Below are 19,372 nucleotides of genomic sequence, written 5' to 3' on the forward strand. Positions count from 1 at the left end.
CTATCTATCCACAGGGCTGATCCCGTATATACTTCCTCATTTTTCTAAATTCATGTTTGTTAATAGATGGCCCAAAATAAAATTTCTAAGTCTAATAAAATTTTCAGTAGAAGTTTTCTTTTCGTACTTTCATGTTGTTAACTCTATTGGAAGTTGCTTGAGTTTATAGTGATCTGCATATAATTTTACTCCTTATCCCAATCGTCAACCAATTATTTCTATATCTGTGCATTAGTCAGGGTTGTCTAATGAGAAGACAAAGATAAGGAAAGAGAGGATGAATCTGCTGTGGAAATCCCAGAGAGTTGGCAGTGCAGCTCTTAGTCCTGACATAGAAAATCTACAGCTCTGGAGCTCGGATGCCTGAGAATAAACTGAAATAGGTGTGGTAGTTTGAATGTAATTTTCCCCCTTAAGCTCATAGGAATGGCACTATTAGGAGGTGTGGCTTTGTTGGAGTAGTCATGGCCTTGTTGGAGGAAGTGTGTCACTGTGGAGGTGGGCTTTGAGGTCTTGTATATGCTCAAGTTATGCCCTGTATCTACAGTTCACTTCCTGTTACCTTCAGATTAAGATGTAGAATTCTCATAGGCATCCTTGCACCAGAAGGGAAAGTGAATTAATCTTTCTTCTGCCTTATTGTCCGATGTGAACCTCGACAGCCATATTGATAAGGACAACCTTCTTCATGCAACTCAATGATTCTCAACACATGCAGACACACATGCAGTGTGGGGGGGAGCTTTATCAGGTCTGGGTATCCATTAATTTGCACAGTGTTGCCAAGAACAACAGCATTCTATCCCCTGGGAACTCCTTAGCTGAGTATGGTCCAATCTTTACCAGAGTATACTCAGTAAGAAGTTTCAATTTAATAAAGCAATTCATAAACACTTTAACACCATCTGAAAATCGATGGCCTCCCCAGGTCTAGTCATCATCATCAGCATCACCTTGAACTGTTTTTGTAAGTGCTGAATCTCAGATTGTGCCTGTGGAAATACTGACTTACTCAGCAAGAGCAAGACCTAAATGTCTACAGCTTTAAAGTCTCAGATGCTCAAACAAACTAAGGAACCAATTAGAAAGTATTTTTGGAAGTCTATGGGAATTTGCAGACATTCCCAGAGCCATCAAGTATATAACTAGCTGCTCAGCTGGACCAGGGGAATTTCCTCCTCGACTGTGATGAGAGGAAGGATCTCTGAAGCACCTGAAACTGCAGCCTTTGATGATAAACAGTTCGTTCAAAATTGCATCGTTAGAAGTTAAATCCAGGGCCAAGGGTTGAATGTAAACATCAAAATTGGATTCCCTCCTAGGCCAGAAATAGCCTGCCTCTGATTTTGTTCTCACAGCCACAGAATCTGCATAGAAAAGGCCCTTATGCATTCAACAGAGCCCTAAATGCTGTGCCATCTAGTTGGCAGGGGAGATGTTGGGAAATGGGTCGGAACCTCACTCCCGTGAGTAGGGATTTGAACGGACAATGTTCCCCCCCATGAGATCCAGTACCTTAATATTCCATCCCCCATTGGTGGCACTGTTTTGGAAGGTTTAGGAGGTGTGACCTTGCTGTAGGACATATGTCACTGGTGGTGGGCTTTGACAACATAAACCTCATCATACTTCCAGTTTGTTCTCTGTCTCATGTCAGGTTCAAGGGGAGAGCTCTCAGCTTGTTGCTCCTGCTGACAAGCCTGCCTCCAGGGATGGCCTCTTAGCCCTCTGAATCCATAAGCCAAAACAAATTCCTTCCTTAAGTCACCTTGGTCCCAGCATTTTATCACAAGAGAAAAGTAACTAGTAATATACCTCGTTTCCCTCTTTTTGGAGCAAAGAAAGTTGTGCTAATATTCTACAGCTACCTTTCCCTTTCCTACTGTTGGTGTACCAGATATGTAATTTTCTAAGCTTTAAATGCTAAATTTAAACATGATTGACAAAATGCGTAGAGATGATGGGGCTGTAGCTCTATGGCAGAGTGCATGGCTAAGCATGTATGAGGCTGTGTGTATAATCACCAGCACATGCCACAACCTCAACTTCACACTTCTGTTTTCATGTGGTCACTTCTACTTTTTGGCTCCATGTAATCAATGTTTTCATATAGCAATATTACTGAAGATATAGCGCCAATCCTTCCCAGTCTTTCCTACAAACAAGTTGTGTTGATGTGCAAGCCAGTGGATTCACAGTGGTCAGTAGTCAGCAACAAAGACTGGGGGAGGATCTTATCTTGATGTTCGCAGAGCTGCCCTTGGATTTTGAATTTATTTGTTTATTCATTTGAGTTTGATTTTTTTTTCAGAGAGGGTCTCATCTACTGCAGGCTGACTTCAACCTCACTAGCTACTGTAGCCCAGAATGGCTTTGAACTCTTGATCTTCCTACCGAGATCACAGTTTTGTGCGAAGACGCCAGGTATGAGTTTGGCTTTGGTCCCTGAGGTACAAACAGAATCTCTATAGGCATTCTTCTCTGGTTCAGGACAGCATACTATGTTGTTACAATTCTAAAAGTACAGTCTGTAGTGACTTCAGAGCATCCTGTCTCTAGACTTTAAAGGCCACATGTTCCACAATCTTTATAACACCACCACCAACTAAAGGCCAAGCCTTTCAGATACACGAGCCTGTGAGGGACATTTCATATTCCACTTATAACGCGTTCCTGGACTGTGGAGCTGTGGGATATGAGGTTGCATCCTGTTGTTGGTTGGATTTTACTCTTTCAGCTCTTTTGGGGGGGCCACCACCCAGCTTCCAAACAAATCACACAAGGAGGCTTATTCTTATTTATAAATGCCCAGCCTTATCTTGGCTTGTTTCTAGCCAGCTTTTCTTACATTATATTATATTAGCATATCTACCTTTTTCCTCTGGGCTTTTTCCTTTTCTTAGTTCTGTTTATCTTACTTACATGCTTACTCTAGGCTAGGCTTTCTACTCTCTGCTTGCCAGCCCTGCTTATCCTTTCTTCTGCCTCACTATTGGCCATTCAACTCTTTATTAGACCATGAGGTGTTTAAGACAGGCAAAGAATCACAGCTTCACAGAGTTAAACAAATGCTGCAGAAACAAAAACACCACATCTTTACATCATTGAAACAAATGTTCCACATAAACAAATGTAACGCACCTTAAAATAATATTCTGCAACAGTATCCCTTTGTTCTGTTTGCTTTGACTTACTGAAGTAATGGGTAGAGCACCGGTGAAATGCATGCCAACTTCCAGCGCAGCCTCCTAGTACTAACCCCCTAAACTCAGGGGAGACAAACAGCCTAGATATGCTTTGTTTTCTTTCTCTTGCATAAATAAATCTAACAGTACCTGCCTTGCCGCTATGGCATATCTATTACAAGGATAAAATGGGAAGTGACTTGGGGTGAAAAAGCACAGCAGAACCCCTTTTAACAGGAAAAGGTTTTGCAGGAAAAATTCTCTCTGAAACCCACTGTCCTGGCGTGCCTGGCTGCAGAGCAGAGAGAGCTGAGTCATGCATTTAACCTTCCTGGCAGGGGCAGGATTTGCCCTGCATTCCTCTAGCTTTTGTGAGTGGCTTTTGTAATGGCTATGAGCCTGGTTCTGTTCTGTCATATTAGGAACACCAAGATAGCTAAGTCCCTTTGCACAACCCCCCCCCCCCAGTGTAATCTGTGCTCAGTCCCGGGATGCAGAAGAGCTCCGGGTTTTGTCAAAAGTGATCACATGTTCTATGGCTTTGTGTCTCTGACAAAGGAGCTGAGGTCTGTGAACTTGTTCTCTTCCCATTGTTACCGACAGAGATGTAATTCTTTCTCTCTCTTTCAAATTCAGTGGAAAAACATTGCCCAAGGCAAAGATTACTTCTTATCAAATAATCAGTTTTTTGTTTTGTTTTGTTTTTTTCCTGGAGCTTTCCCCCCCCCCCCCGATGTGGCTTAAAGCTGAAAAGATGGGGCCAAATCTCTTCTACAATTGGGCTTTAAAATAACCAACAACGGTCTGTCTTCCACTTGGCGGCTGAAGGAGAACAGATCTCTTGAAATGAAAGAAGAGTTAGGGGAAGGGAGATGCTTGGTATGTTAGGTTAGGAAATTAGAAGTTCAAAGCTCTTCCCATTCTTCCAAATTCTCCCTTCCCACATTCTGCAAAAGGTCTTAGAATTATTCATCTGTTAGAATTTGAATGTCATGTGTTTGTATAGCCCCAGCTGGTGAGACTGTTTGGGGAGATGGGGACACCTTTAGTACCTAGTGCTTGGCTGGTGGGAATATAGGGGGCTAAGGGACCTTAGAAGGTTGTGGCTATGCCTGGTTCTGGCGTTTGTTCACTACTCCCTATTTGTGCGCAGGCAAAAAGTTTTGCTTTTCGTCCCCAACACTCCAGAGCCACAGGAGGTAGTGCCATCCTGCCACGAGGAACTGAAATCTCTCTGAAACCATAAATAAGACCCTCCTCTCCACAGCTGCTTCTTAAGTCTGTTCTGTCACATTCTGGAGAAAGCAGTTACTTTACCATTGCCATGTCCCATTCTTACATCAGACCCACGTCCTCTTCAGCAGAATCCTCCCTTGGGAAGATAGGGCTAGCAATGATAGTATCTCTTGTTACAGATGGAATTTAGAAAGTTCCCCAATGTTCATGTTTTGAGCTTAGTCCCCAGCCTGGGAGACTATGGAGAGATGGTAGAATCTTTAAAAAGTTGAGCATAAGGTCATGCTCTCCAAGGGGACTATGAGTCTGCAACCTCAGCATTCTCTCTTTCTCTCTCCCTCTCTCTCTCTATCTCTATCTCTATCTCTATCTCTATCTCTCTCTGTGTGTGTATGTGTGTGTGTGTGGTATGTGTGTCCCTGACACGAGGAGAAGGGTCTTGCTTCATCCCAAGCTTCCACCATTGTCATGAATTTATAGCAAGTCCCCAGCAGCTTGCTGTGGGGTCCCGGTGGCAGCAGGTCCACAAACCAAGGTGGCTGCAACGGGTCCCAGCAGCTTGTTGTGGGATCCTGGTGGCGGCAGTCAGTGGGTCCCTGGGAAGGTGCAAGTTCCCCGTGAGCGGTGTGGGCAGGCAGTGAGTGGGAGGCACATTGTACAGAATAGAATTGGATATTTATTGGTTGAGTTATAGAGGGGAAGGAAAAAGAGGATAAGGGGGGTGAGAGGGGAAGAGAAGGAGAGAGAAAGAGAGGAAGAGGGAAGAGAAGGAAACAGAGAGAAAGCCAAGATGGTGAGGGAGAGAGAGAGGCTGCAGGGAGTGGGTGTGGCTTGTCTCTTAAAAGACAGAATAATCATTACAACCATGATAAGCTTCTTTGACATAGGACCAGAATGGTGCCAATCAGTCATGATCTGAGACTCCATCAAAGCTAAAACAAACATTTTCTCAAGTTTATTGCATTAGATACTTGTCACTATGACTGAAAACATGACTAACACACTTTTGGACAAAAACGCTGCATTCCCAGTACACAGGGGGTTGATTGTTCATTAGCATCATCATTTGTATCTTAATATTGTTTTCAATATGAGGTTGTCACTATAGCAGTCTTCTTAGAAGATGTGCTAGTATTTTAACCCATTGACCCATGCTTTTCTCTTTATTTACACCCATACTAACCACCACCAATGATGTAGCAAAGCCAGCTAGTGTGTATATTCCACTCCACCCCAAGACAAAATTTTCAGGACTCTCCTGAGATCACTCATTTAATGCCAAGGGGAAAAAGCCGACCTGTGTTTCCCTCATGTCGTCTTTACCCCTGTTAGAATGGTCCTGTGTTTGGTACCGTGATGAAAGGTTCTTAATAAGCCAGGCATAACTGGTCAGTGAACTCATGAATGGCATGTCTGTTTCCAGGCACTGAAGTGCCTTTAAAAACAGGTAATCCACAAGACAGACAGACAGACCTCAGTGTGCACATCCGATCTGTAGACATTATTTCCTCCAAACTTGAGACCCTCCAAACATCTATGTCTTTCTCTCTGTCTCCAGAGCCCAGAAGCCATTGTTGAGTGTTATATTCCTATAATGTTGTTTAGTCTAGGCACCACAAATAAGCAAGCTCATATAAAATTATTTAAGAATCAAAGAACACGCATGATCATACAATATCAGATGTGGAAGGAACCATAAGATTTGTCTATCCAACCTGTGAGTGTCTTTAAGGTGGAAGAGACCATTTTTCTTATTAGAAATTATTCAGGGGGCTGTAAAGATGGCTCAGCAGTTAAGAGCACTTACTGTTCTTCTAGAGAACTTGGGTTCAGTTCTCAGCTCCCACATCCAGTGACTCATCTGTAACTCCAAGAGACCTAATGTCTTCTTCTGGTCTTTGTGGCCACCCACACGCATGACATAAATGCAGGAATACACACAGATACACAGAAAGGAGAAATTATTCAGCAACAATAATGTATCCACTAACTTTGAGGGTACACACCCCATTATCTTACAAATCTAACCACTGGATTCTGACATGGTTCCTTCCCTTGCTCTGACTTACCTTTTGGGGGCCTGTTTTTTAAGATCTTAGCATTCTACTGAAATAAAGCAAATAATGGTGACTTAGAGCCCTTACTTACCTTGAAACCATTTGGCATTCTTGAAGCTGCTATAGACTTTCTGAACTATCCATTTATTCCTTGAGTCTTTGAACTATGATTTACTTACTATGAGACCCTGGAATAGCAATGTTTTGCAAACTGACTCAGCTCTGGTTTTAGGGGGTGAAAACAAGTGAAGTACAAGAGGAAGAGAAAGGTTGGAATTCAACTTAAGGCCAGAAACTAAGAAAATGCATTGTGGTGTCTCTGCTGCTGACGGCTCACTCCCACACTAGTTTATGTTACTGTAATTAAGTTCTCAGCTTCCAACTTTGTACAATTGTAACCTGCAAAGGTGTTTCAGAAATAGAAAAGCTGAATTATATCTTCACACACTTATTTTTAGCATCTACTAATTGTCTGAAGTAAAGGGCTTCATGGTGACATTTCCATAGACACACATAATGTACTTCTATTCAACACCGCTGCCTACCTCCCAGTCTTATCTCTCCCTCTCCCTTTCCCTCCCACGCCCCTAATGGTCCTCCTTTTTCTCTTATTCCTTTTGTCTTCTTTCTGGATTTCAGATATGAGAGAAAAGATGAGACACTTATTCTTGTAAGATTGGTTTAATTCCCTGAACATGATTATCTCAGATTCCATCCATTTTCCTAAAAATGATACCTGTCAGGGTCCATGGCCCCAACATAGAAACTATTTTTCCCTAACTGGACTGGTACAGAGGCACGAGGAATAACGAGACTCAGTTCACACAGCCATATTGGAAGGGCATCTCAGGCTTCATCCATTCCTGATGATCTGCCCGTGTTTATTATTTAAACACCTTTTATCCCCCAGGTAAACCAAGGTGGATACTCTTTAATATTCTCTTTCCAGGGGACCAAGGGACTACAGAAAACACCTGCAGCTTAAGTTACCAGCCTTGGAATCGACACCTCTCCCCAGGCAATCTACATAATAACAAAAGAGAAGGAGCCATACACCCTGAGTCTTTGTCAGGTGGCTAGCTTGTTTGGCAGGATTGCAGCTGCCTTGGAAATTAATCATGGCCAGAGAGCCTGGCTGCAATATTTTGTATGAAATATGGAACTACAGATACCATTTCTTTCTTTATGGTTGAATAATTATATATATGTGCCACATTTTCTTTACCCATCCATACGCTGATGGACATCAAAGTCAGTTCCGTAGTGTGGTTATTGTGAACAGCGCAATGGTAAACACGGGTATGCAGGTGTCTCTGTAGTAAGCAGAACTCAAAATGTGGTTAAAACCTTAAATAAAAAATTGAGATTTTGAGGGGACTGGAGAGACTATCAGTCAGCAAAGCATTTCTTACACAAGCATCTTTTCCCCAGCACCCACATACGAACAACAACCACAAAGCTATGTTCAGAGGTGCACATCCATAACCCCACATTGGAAACATGGTGTCATGCAGATCATTGGAGCTCACTGGCCATTCAGCCTAGCTAAGTTCAGGGGGACCCTGTCAGACACATAGGGCAGATGAGGATACCTAGTGTATGCCTCAACATACATACGGGAAAGCTCACGCACACATGCAGAGCTACACACACCCACGCCCACACAAACATTAATACATTACATATATGCACGAGAGAAGAAAGGGAAAAGAACACAAGTTCGAAGCTACTGGAGAAAAACATACAGGCTACGCTTCCTTCTGGGCACTGGTAATGACCCTCTGAACAGGACTAATCAGCCCAGAAAGTGACAAGTGACAACTGGCACTGAGTTGAATTTTGAAAGCTTTGGGGCAGCAAATGGAGCAATCAGCAGAGTGAGGAGATGGCCCACATAATGGGAGAAAAGCTTTGCCGGATGTTCATCTAACAGGGCCTTAATATCCAAAATACATAAAGAGCCTAAACACTGAGAGAGCAAATCAATAACCGGAAAAGTGCACTGGATACTTCTCAAATTAAGTTAAAACTGTCTGATAAGTGCATGGAAAAATATTCAACATCCTCAGCCGTCAGCATAATGCAAATGAAACCATACTGAGATTCCTTCCCTCTCACCACCTCACCCTCACAGGGATGGCTGTCATCATAAAAACAAACGCTGGCAAAGAGACTTGTAGGAAAGAACTCCTCGATACTGATGGCAGGGATGTGAATAAATGCAACCACTGTAGAAATGGGCATAGCGGTTCCTGTAAAAAATACAAAAACAGAATTACTGTGCGTGCTAGCTACACCACTTCTGGCCATCTAAGGTAAAGGACACACACACACACTTTTATTTGTGTTTTGCCAAAGAGCAGACTTAAAAATGAGGATGGATGATGTCCAACATCTCAGGTGGCAAGGACTCAGTTCCGTCCCTCGTGCCCACACTTCATGCTCCAGCCATGCACGGCCCAGGATAAAATGAGTTACTCTTAGCTGACGTGTATCGTTGCTTCAGTCAGGTGCAGAAGCCTAGACTCCAGCGGCAAAGCATGTTGCATTGTTTTTACTCGGGTTAAACAAACAAGCACTAACTCACTCCTGGGAATTTGAACATCATTGTCACTTTGGAGTTTCCAGAGCTCTGTTGCCTCGGGTTTTGAAACTGATGTTTCGTGTGTTCTCTTCTTGTTTGATAGACAATCTGAGTTCTAACTGAAAAGAAAACAACAACAAAACTGTGTTTTGGAGGAAGAGTCTACCAACTCTACACAGGCCATGAGGGGAGAGAGGGGTTATTTGGTGTTTGGAGTCACCTAAAGAATTTTTCTAATTTGCCAGGCAAGAATTCCCCTTTCTACTACAGAACACAAGCAACCCAGACCCCAGAGACCTAGACTTAGCAACCTAGACCCCAGAGACCTGGACTTGGCAACCTAGACCTCAGAGACCTAGACTTTTAATTTTTATTCATTTAATATATATATTTTTTTTGTTTTTCATAGGCTTTCGTGTTCCAATGCTTGGCACACAGATGCTATCTGCTTTAAGATGTTGTGGAATTTTTAGGAGGTGGGGCGTGTGTGGAAGAAGCAGTTCTCTGGAAGGCTGACTCTGAGGCTTGCTTATAGGTTGGTTTTTCTCCATGTTCCAGGTCCAAAGAGTTGCAAGCGAATGGCTGCGACCCCTGCTGCTACAGGTTTATATCTCCTCTACTACCAAGCCTTCCCCACCAGGATGCACGCTACCCTAAAGCAGTGAGGTGAAATGAAGCCTCTTCTGTTAAGCTGCTGTGTCATCAGGGCTCTCCTGAGGAGCAAAGCTATAGTTAAAGAGGATTCACTCTATAGGCTTAAACACTACCGTCACAATAGTTCCCGGTGCTTTTAGGCTGTGTCAAGTTGACAGTCGGAACTAAGCATCACAGGCACTTCCCAAGGTATTTGTTACTTTTTTGTAACTAATACACAGGTGTATCATGCAAGGCCTTAATACCAAAATGTACAACTTCTGAGTCCTTCTGTGAAATATCATATGTGCAACCTGAGGTTAACAAGAAGTGTTTGGTAGGAAAGATGCTAACATGTGAATTCCACGCTACCATAAACTCAGATAGAACTGAATACTCCAGGATACCCCCTGAAGTTAGGATACTTGCTGCTGATACCTCTGAAGCAAGACCTGGCTTTCACCAAATCCTGTCACTGCTGCCCTAGAAGTGACTCTTTATTCCTAACCATCTGTAGCTCTCAGCTGGGTCCTGTCAGCCTTTCCATTTATACGAGGAGCCTAGCTATATAGAATTATCAACTCATGGCACTCTTACGAAGAATGCGTTTATGAGGTGTGATCTAAATACCTCCTTAAGGTGGGACTCTGAGGCCATCATCATGTCTGGAAATCTAGCAATATTTTATGCACAATGAAAAGAAGGAAACACACATGACTGGCAGACCAGTTGGTAGGTGGGCTTGAGACCAGAACTCTGGTCTTTCCATTTGGCATTGTGGTCCCCTGGTATCTGTGTAAGCAGTATAGTTAAGATCACGGTGCCCTCAGCATTTACTTCTTTCTGTCATTTTTGTGTCTCTCATTTCCTTCTTTCCTTCCAACATCTTCCTTGTAGCCCTCTGAGCCAATGTTGTCCTGTGATAGCCCTTCACCTATATTCTTTCCAGCCACTTGCTAATGCTCCCCAGCCGCTGGTTATCCTGAATCCCCAAACCCTCTGCTTCTCTCCGTGGTCTACTGGGACCAACTTACAAGGAACTGATAGAAGACAATAGTTTAGTTTGGTGGCTCTCAACCGGGTTGACTGTGCCCTTTAGGGGACCACTGTCAGACACCCTATGCTGCTGACACACAATGGCCTGAGGCAAGCGACGCTGCTCAGCATCATTCAAAGCACAGACAGTCCCTAAAATAAACCATCTAGTACCAAATGTCAACAGTACCCCCAACTTTCTCCAGGGTTGGGAGCAGTACTCCATCCCAAACAGTATGACAGAAGTCAGGGCTTTCTGTGACCATGGTGGTCAGAGGAAATAACAGGTTTTAAAAGAGCAAGTGTGGGTAGAGTGGTTCCTCTGTTAGGTGACAAAATCAAAAGATGCCATGGAGTGTGTGGACTGGACATAAAAAATAAAACGCTAAACAACCAATAGCTAGGTAGGATTTTCTGTGCAGAGAGAGCACTATGAAGAAGAGGGAGGAGTCTCGAGGAGTTGCAGAGAAAACATGACCTGTAGGAGATGAGGTAACAAGCCATGAGTCACATGACCAATTAACATGTAAATTAATAGAAATGTGGTTACAAGAGCTAGTTAGAAACAAGTCTAAACTATCGGCCACGCTTTCATAATTAATAATAAGCCTCCCCACGGTTATGGAGGGATAGAGAAAGACTCACTACACGCCACACTTTCAAGGTTTACCTGTCTTCTAGACCTGCCATTGGCCATGGGGAGACCCAGATCAATGCTACCACGAGGAGCCTGAGGTGCTCCCTTCTGTCTTGAAGACTGTCAATCAAGTAAAGGCAGATCTTTGACTGACACAGAAAACAATTTCAACATAAATCAAAGAGAAGAGACAAGCTAGTGAGTTTGTTAAGCATGGAGAGGGAGAAAGACAAAGAAAATGGAAAGAACGCACAAACGATGTGGGTACAGGTTTCTAAAGAGAGGTAGTTGCTGTTTTTGAGACGGAATCTCACATAGCCCAGGTTTGTCATGAGCTCCGAATGGAGCAGAAGAGGACTCTGAACTGATCTTCCTGCCTCCACCTTACAAGTGTTGGGATTATACACGGAGGCCACCACTGTGGGCAATTTTGTCTTTTAACGTTGCATTGTTCAGGGACAGGAGAGATGGTTCAGCTATTAAGAGACTTGTTACTCTTACAGAGTTTCATTATGGGTTCCATTCCTAGGTCCTATATGGTGGCCTACAACCATGTGTAACCAGTTCCAGAGGAACCTGCACCTTCTTCTGGCCTCTGAGGGTACCAGGCTCACACATAGTCATGGACCTACATGCAGGCAACCACCCAGGAATGTAAAATAAACCAAATATTTTAAAATGTTGTGTTGTTCAGAGGATATACTATCCAACAGGGTTTAGAGAGATTTTAAGTTTAAAAATTTAAAGCAAAAGTGTGTTTGCTTCTGTCTTAACGCATTTTCTTTTGCAGAACTGTGAGGTGGTTTCTGTGGGAGAGATGCTAACACAGCAATCTCAAGGCTGGGAGCTCTGGCCCCAACTGAGCAGAGTCCGTTGGTTTTAGCTTCCTTATTGAGGAGCCTTTAGGAAAACAAGCAATTTTGACTTCATCATTTTGTTTCTGACCCCTAGTCAGACTCTAGAGTGAGGGGCTTCTTTCTCTTTCGTCCTGGTTGATTTGTGTGTGTGTGTGTGTATGTGTGCTAACTTGACATGTAGGTCCATGACTGTGTGTGAGCCTGGTACCCTCAGAGGCCAGAAGAAGGTGCAGGTTCCTCTGGAACTGGTTACACATGGTTGTAGGCCACCATATAGGAGCTAGGAATGGAACCCATAATGAAACTCTGTAAGAGTAACAAGTCTCTTAATGGCTGAACCATCTCTCCTGTCCCTGAACAATGCAACGTAAGACTTGTAAGACTGGCCAGCAGAGAAGTCTGTCAGCATTTTCGTAGTTAATGACTGAGGTGGGAAGTCCCAGTCCACTGTGGGTGGCGCCACCTCTGGGCAGGTATCCCTGGGCTGCATAAAGCAGGCTGAGTCAGCCACATAGAGAAAAACAGTGAAGAGTGTTTCCCCGTGATCTTCAGATCCTGCCTCCGGGTTCCTGCTTTGAGCTCATAGCCTGACTTCCTTCCCGGCCAAACTGCGATGTGAAAATGTAATCAAAATAAACCCTTTCTTCTTTAAGTTGCTTTGGGTCATAGCCTTTATCTCAGCAACAGAAGCACCTTCCATAACCCACTCATTTGCCCCAGATTTTCAGTCTGCCTCAGACCTCTGCGTTCCCACTAGGTAGTTTTCTACATTCTCTGCTTGGCCTCCAGCTGCAGGAGTCTTCCCTTTCTTATTACGACTTCATGTACCATGATCACGATGGGTACGAATGTCATTTTTCTTTTCTTTCCGTGCTATATGATTGAAACTCTATAAGGTCCTGAGTATACGAGACCAATCACGATTGAGCTCAGCTGCCGAGGTGAATAGGACTCACTCCTCCCATTGCTCCTCATAATCAAAGTCAAATGTGTGCGTGTGTGTGAATATGCATGCGGATGTGTGTATAAATGTGGATGGGTGTGTGTATATAAGTGGATGTATATGTAAATGGTGTTTGTATATAAATGGATGGGTGTGTATATGTATGACTTGTGTGTGTGTGTGTGCATGTATATGTCTGTATGGATGTGTCTGACTGTGTGCGTGTGTGTCTGGCAACAAATGGACAAAGCAAGTGGGAGAATAGAGAACATTTTCACGTTTTAAACATAATAAAAGCCATTTGTCTTAAACAAGACCTGTCTGTATGTTTGGCCAGGTTAGCGAGCACACGCAAAGCAATACCGCCCGGTGGTTCCATTTCAAGAGTCAGAGAAGTACTGGGCTGAGAAGAGAAAGAGCCTAGGATAGTTTCCATTCATTCCAGTCTCCTTCAGCAGCTAGGTGGTCCCTGTCCCTTTCAGCAAGGACTGTTTTCTTTTTAACACTTTGCAGTTGACTGTCTTCAGTCTTTCAGAGAGGACCGGCTGAAGGAATACATGACGGGACATTTCTGGGGGCTTGTTTTGTTTTTGATTTTACCCTCAGAAACAAAGCAAGCTGGGCATTTAAAATGTGAAAAACAAGGGTGTAAATTTGACCTCCATAAAGTGAGAACTCTATTTTACTTCCCAAAGAGTCAGTGAAGCACAGTAAAAGTGCGTTTGAAGTTCTGCTTGCCGGCTGCTTCATCGAGACAAGCTAATTACACGTCAGATAAGAAGTTCATGCGGAACTATGCATTTAACCTCTATAATAAATTACTACTTAAAAACTCACAGAATTCTCTCAGAACAGGCAAAAACTTTAAACCTTTTAGAAAGCTGCTCCTTCTTGAGCACTTGTCAAGAGAGAGGAGAAGGTAGCCAGACAGACAGACAGACAGCAGACAGAGGTACATTACCTAGTTATGGAATTGGGGAGGGGGTTTAGAGCATAGCCTAAGTCCTTTGTGGCACAAGCCAAAGGCCCAGAGTATAGAGGTATAGTATTTGTGTTATAATAAATAAAGCTTGCCTGAAGGCCAGAAGGCAAAGCTAAGCCACTAAAAGCACACACCTTGAATCCCAGGACTCAGGAGACAGAGGCAAATGGATCTCTGTGAGTTCAAGGCTACGCTGGGCTACATAAGATCTATCCAGAAACAGATCCAGGTGGTGGTGGCTCACACCTTTAATCCCAGTACTAGGGAGTCACATGCCTTTAATCCCAGTACTAGGGAGTCACATGCCTTTAATCCCAGTACTAGGGAGTCACACGCCTTTAATCCCAGTACTAGGGAGTCACATGCCTTTAATCCCAGTACTAGGGAGTCACACGCCTTTAATCCCAGTACTAGGGAAGTGGAGACGAGGTAATATAGCTGGGCAGGGAGAGGAATATAAAAGGGAAGAGACAGGAACTCAGTGTAGTGTGGAGTCTGAGTTGGTGGAGAGCATTGCAGGATCACCCCTGTGTCTGTGCTTTCGCAGAGGTAAGATCTCTCTAGTAGCTTGACTGCTTTGCTTTTCTGATCTTCAGCTTGAACCCCAATACCTATCTCTGGGCTTTTTATTATTCATGCAACACTAGAGCCTGAGAACTGGGGGAAATGAGCAGAGGGAATCAAGAGAGACAGGCAACCTGACAGAGAGCCCCGGACACACACCCAGAGGCTTGAAATTCAGAGACCACTGCTGAGAACGGAGTTCCCCTGGGAGGCTGGGGGCATGGTGCTCACACCTTTAAACCCAGCATTCCGCAGGCTGAATCAGGACTGCAGGGAGTTCAAGGCAAGCCTGAGCTACATGATGGTTCTAGATTAGCCCAGGAATAGAATAAAACTGTCTAAGAAAAGAGAAGGGGAGACAGGAGGAGGAGAAAAATAAGCAGAAGAAAATGAAGAGAAAGAAGAGAAGGAACTGATGAAGAAAGTTTCTCTGTTGGTTTGCACACTTTTTAAGCTGATCAAAGTGTAAATCATGGCGAATTCCCAGTAGTTAGCCGTCTCTCTGTTTTGGAAATGAGCGTTAAACATGAGGAAGTGAGCAGCAGACAAACCAGCCTAAGGTCCTTGTCCACAGTTAGATCCTGGCGCTCTGAGCTAGTGGCTGCTTAGAAAAGCCCACTTTACGTGCACTCCTGTCTCCTAAATGTCTTCTTACCTCTTAACCTCTAAGAGTATAGTCGATTTGGGTTTTTTTTTCTTCTGGGGGTTACCACCCAGCTCCCATGTCAGGAGCCAATTTCCTCCTAAAATCATTACAGGAACCATCACCCTGGGGAGTCTGCAGAGAACCCCACACCCCTAATTGTGTTAGGAATCATTCTATTGACAGAGCCTACCCCACACCCAAATTGGCTGTTAATGGAGAGCTATCTGTTAGCGGAACCCACCCCACATTCCACACTATCTAGGGAGCTAGGTGTGCCAACTTCCAGGCCTACAGTGACCTGACCGAAGATAACCTCCTGCCTGCATGACCAACTCGGACCATGTGACCAACGTGAACCACGTGGCAAGAGCCCAGACCCCTGTGCCCATCCCCCAACTCTTTACCATATATAAAGCTGTACCCCATCTGTAATAAACGGAGGCTCTGACAAACTTTGCATGGCCTTCTTCCTGTCTCCTAGCCCATATCTTCCAGGTAGTGCCTCTCCATGACCCTGGAATAACTGAACTGCCAGGCGGGCTACTAACCCTCGACAAAGTAACCCACCGAGGCAATCAATACTCCCAAATAAATACACCGAGACTTTTCCTTTCTTATGAATGCCTGGCCTTGATTTGGCTAGTTTCTAGCCAACTTTTCTAATTTAAATCTTCCCATTTCTCTTTAACTATGTTTTGCCTCTGGGCTTTTACCTTTCTTTATTCTTATATCTTTCTTTCCTTCTTACTCTGCAGCTGACTGTGTGACTAAGTGGTTGACCCCTGGAGTCCTCTTTTCCTTCCCCTTTTCTTGCTTCTCCCTCTTCCTCTCTATCCTAGATTTCTCCTCCCATCCATTCTCTTTGCCTGCCAGGCCCTGCCTATCCTTCTCCTGCCTTGTTATTGCCTGTTCTACTTTTTGCTAGACCAATCAGGTGTTTTAGACAGGCAAAGTAGCACAGCTTCACTGAGCTAAACAAACGCAACATAAAAGAATACAACACACCTTTGCATCATTAAACAAATATTCCACAGCATAAACTGATGTAACATACCTTCAACTAATATTCCACAACAGAAAGTATCCTCCTTTGTTGAGGATTTAGGTACAGAGTTTGTGTAGCAGACCCTACCAAGCTGCCTTACTGTGTTCAGCCCTCAGCGCCACTCAAAAGCAACAAAATCAAACAAAAAGCAAAACAGGGATGTAACAGTCAGCCAGGGGTGTTTATGTTTTAGTCGCTTGTCTTGAGACAAAACACCTAACAGAATTGACTTAAAAGGGGGAGGGGAGCCAATAACACTACCAATACGGGAAAGCTGGTATTAAAGGGAAAGGTTTGAAAATCCCAGGGAGGCAGGCAGTGGTGGCACAGGCCTTTAATCCCAGCACTCAGGAGGCAGAGGTAGGTGGATCTCTGTGAGTTCGAGGCCAGTCTGGTTTACAGAGTTTCAGGACAGTCGGGGCTAGAGAGAGAAACCCTGTCTCACCTCCCTCAAAAGTCTCCCAACCAAGAAAGGGGCCCTTACTCTGTTTCTCAGTTCAAGGGTGTGGTCTACGGTGGTAGGTACCATCAGACAACAAGAACACGAGGCACTGGTCATGTGGCTTGCAGTCGGGAAGCAGGGACAGATGGACGCTGATGCTCACTTTCCTTGGTTTGGGACCCTAGCCCACAGAACCGCGCTGCTCACGTTTAAGGTGTGTTTTCCCATCCCCGTTAACCTAATCTAGAAAATCCTTCCTAGATATGCCCAGATGTTTGTTTCCATGGTGATTCAAAATCCTGCCAAACTAACAGTCAACATTAACAGCTGTAGAATGCAACTGCAATTCTTGTGCTTGGGAGGCTGCGGCAAGGGTGTTGGAAATTTGAGGAGGCCCCCCTACACGACATAGCAAGTTCCAAGACTGTCTTTACCATAGTGTGAGACTCTGTTTCCCTGGGAGGGAAATCTCCTCTTTACCTTCCTACAAAATATTGTTGTGGTTCTAAGAAAGATCAGAGTTTACGATTTGTGCAACACAAGGGGAGGACTGGGAGTTAGCAAGTCAATATGAAATTTTGCTCAAGGTGAAATTGGGGTGAATGCAACCTTACTTTACACAGAATGAAGACCTGGCAAGGGTGGCCACCCCTTGCCAGTACTGACATCTTTTACCTCAACATTTTAAGGTAGTGTACTGTCATCTTAGGCATGAACTTTGTCATTAGCTTTTCACAAAAATACAAAGAGCCTAACTTCCTTGCTCATGTTCTCCCTCCTTCTGCTCCTCATTTGGACCTTAGTAGCTCAGTCCAGTGTTCCAATGTGGGTCTCTGTCTCTAGCTTCATCCATGGCGAGATGAAGTTTCTATGGTGATATGCAAGATATTCATCAGTATGGCTATAGGATAGGGCCAGTTCAGGCTCGCTCTCCTCAGCTGCCCAAGGATCTAGCTTGGGACATCTCCATGGACACCTGGGAACACCTCTAGAGTCAAGTCTCTCACCAACCCTAAAATGGCTCCCTTAATTAAGATATATATACTTCCCTACTCCCATATCCACCCTGCCTCCATCCCAACCATCCCATACCCCCAAGCTCTCCCCATCCTCCCCTTCTCACTTTTTTCTCCGCATCTCCCCTTACCCCACCCCATCCCCACCCCCAAGTTTCCAATTTTTGCCTGGAAATCTTGTCTCCTTCCAATATTCAGGAGGATAACTATATGTTTTTCTTTGGGTTCATCTTCTTATTTTGCTTCTCTAGGATCTCATATTATAGGCTCAATGTCCTTTATTTATGGCTAGAATCCACTTATGAGTGAGAACATACCATATTCATCTTTTTGTGTCTGGGTTACCTCACTCAGGAGGACCGCGAGGGGTGTGCCCACCCACTGAGATGGTGGGGCTGAGCTAATGGGAGCTCACCAAGGCCAGCTGGATGATGGAGCATGTGATCAAACCGGACTCCCTGAACATGGCTGACAAGGAGGGCTGACTGGGTTTTGATCCTACTGCATGTACTGATTTAGTGGGAGCCTAGTTTGTTTGGATGCTCACCTTCCTAGTCCTGGATGGAAGGCGGAGGACCTTGGACTTCTCACAGGGCAGGGAACCCTGACTGCTCTTTGGACTGGAAAGGGAGGAGAAGGGGAATGGGGGGAGCAGGAGGGAAATGGGAGGAGGGGAGGAGGTGGAAAATTTTAATTAAATAATATAAAAAATAAAATAAAAAAACATAAAAGAAAAAATACAAAGAGCCGTCCACTTTAGAAGCCATATTTTGATGGAACAATATGTGTTTCCTTCAGCAACTGTGTTGATCATTTCTCTGTCGTCATCACTCCATTTAAAGGCATGTCCCGACCAGTTTAGTTTGGGAGAAAGTGATTAGTGATGTTAGCTGAGCTAACAGTCATGCTTCGTCTCGTCGGCAGTGTAAATGTCACTGTGGCAGCTTTAAGACAGAGTTACATCCAAGGTGGTTATGGGACACTTCCTAGCCACCAAAGGAAGTCAAAATTGTAACAGGTGTTTTGGGAAGATAAAATTTTACAACCCTTCTCAAAATAAAGCAATGTTTGTTAGGATAATTAGACTCCTTCTGGCTTCTATGACCGACCTGGTGGACAGAACTGGAGTGTTCTTCACATTCATGTCTATTGCCATGACAGCATGTGACCTTATTTCAAAATCTGATCTTGCAGAATCAATGTTAAAGTGAAATTATACCAAATTAAAGAGGGCTTAAATCCAGTCTCTCTGTCTCTGTCTCTCTGTCTCTGTCTCTGTCTCTCTCTCTCTCTCTCTCTCTGTGTGTGTGTGTGTGTGTGTGTGTGTGTGTGTGTGTGTGTGTGTGTATACATGCCTACAGGGGCCAAAGGTCAATCTTGGGTGTCATTTCTCAGCTCCATCCACCTTGTTCAGACACACAGTCTGTCTCTGGCATCTCCAGGATCCACCTCTCTCTGCCTCCCCAGATCTGTTATCACAGCTGTGTGCTACCACAGCCGGCTCTTTAGA

The sequence above is a fragment of the Microtus pennsylvanicus genome, chromosome 8 (genome assembly GCF_037038515.1).
Source record: "Microtus pennsylvanicus isolate mMicPen1 chromosome 8, mMicPen1.hap1, whole genome shotgun sequence".
NCBI classification, from domain to species: Eukaryota; Metazoa; Chordata; class Mammalia; order Rodentia; family Cricetidae; genus Microtus; species Microtus pennsylvanicus.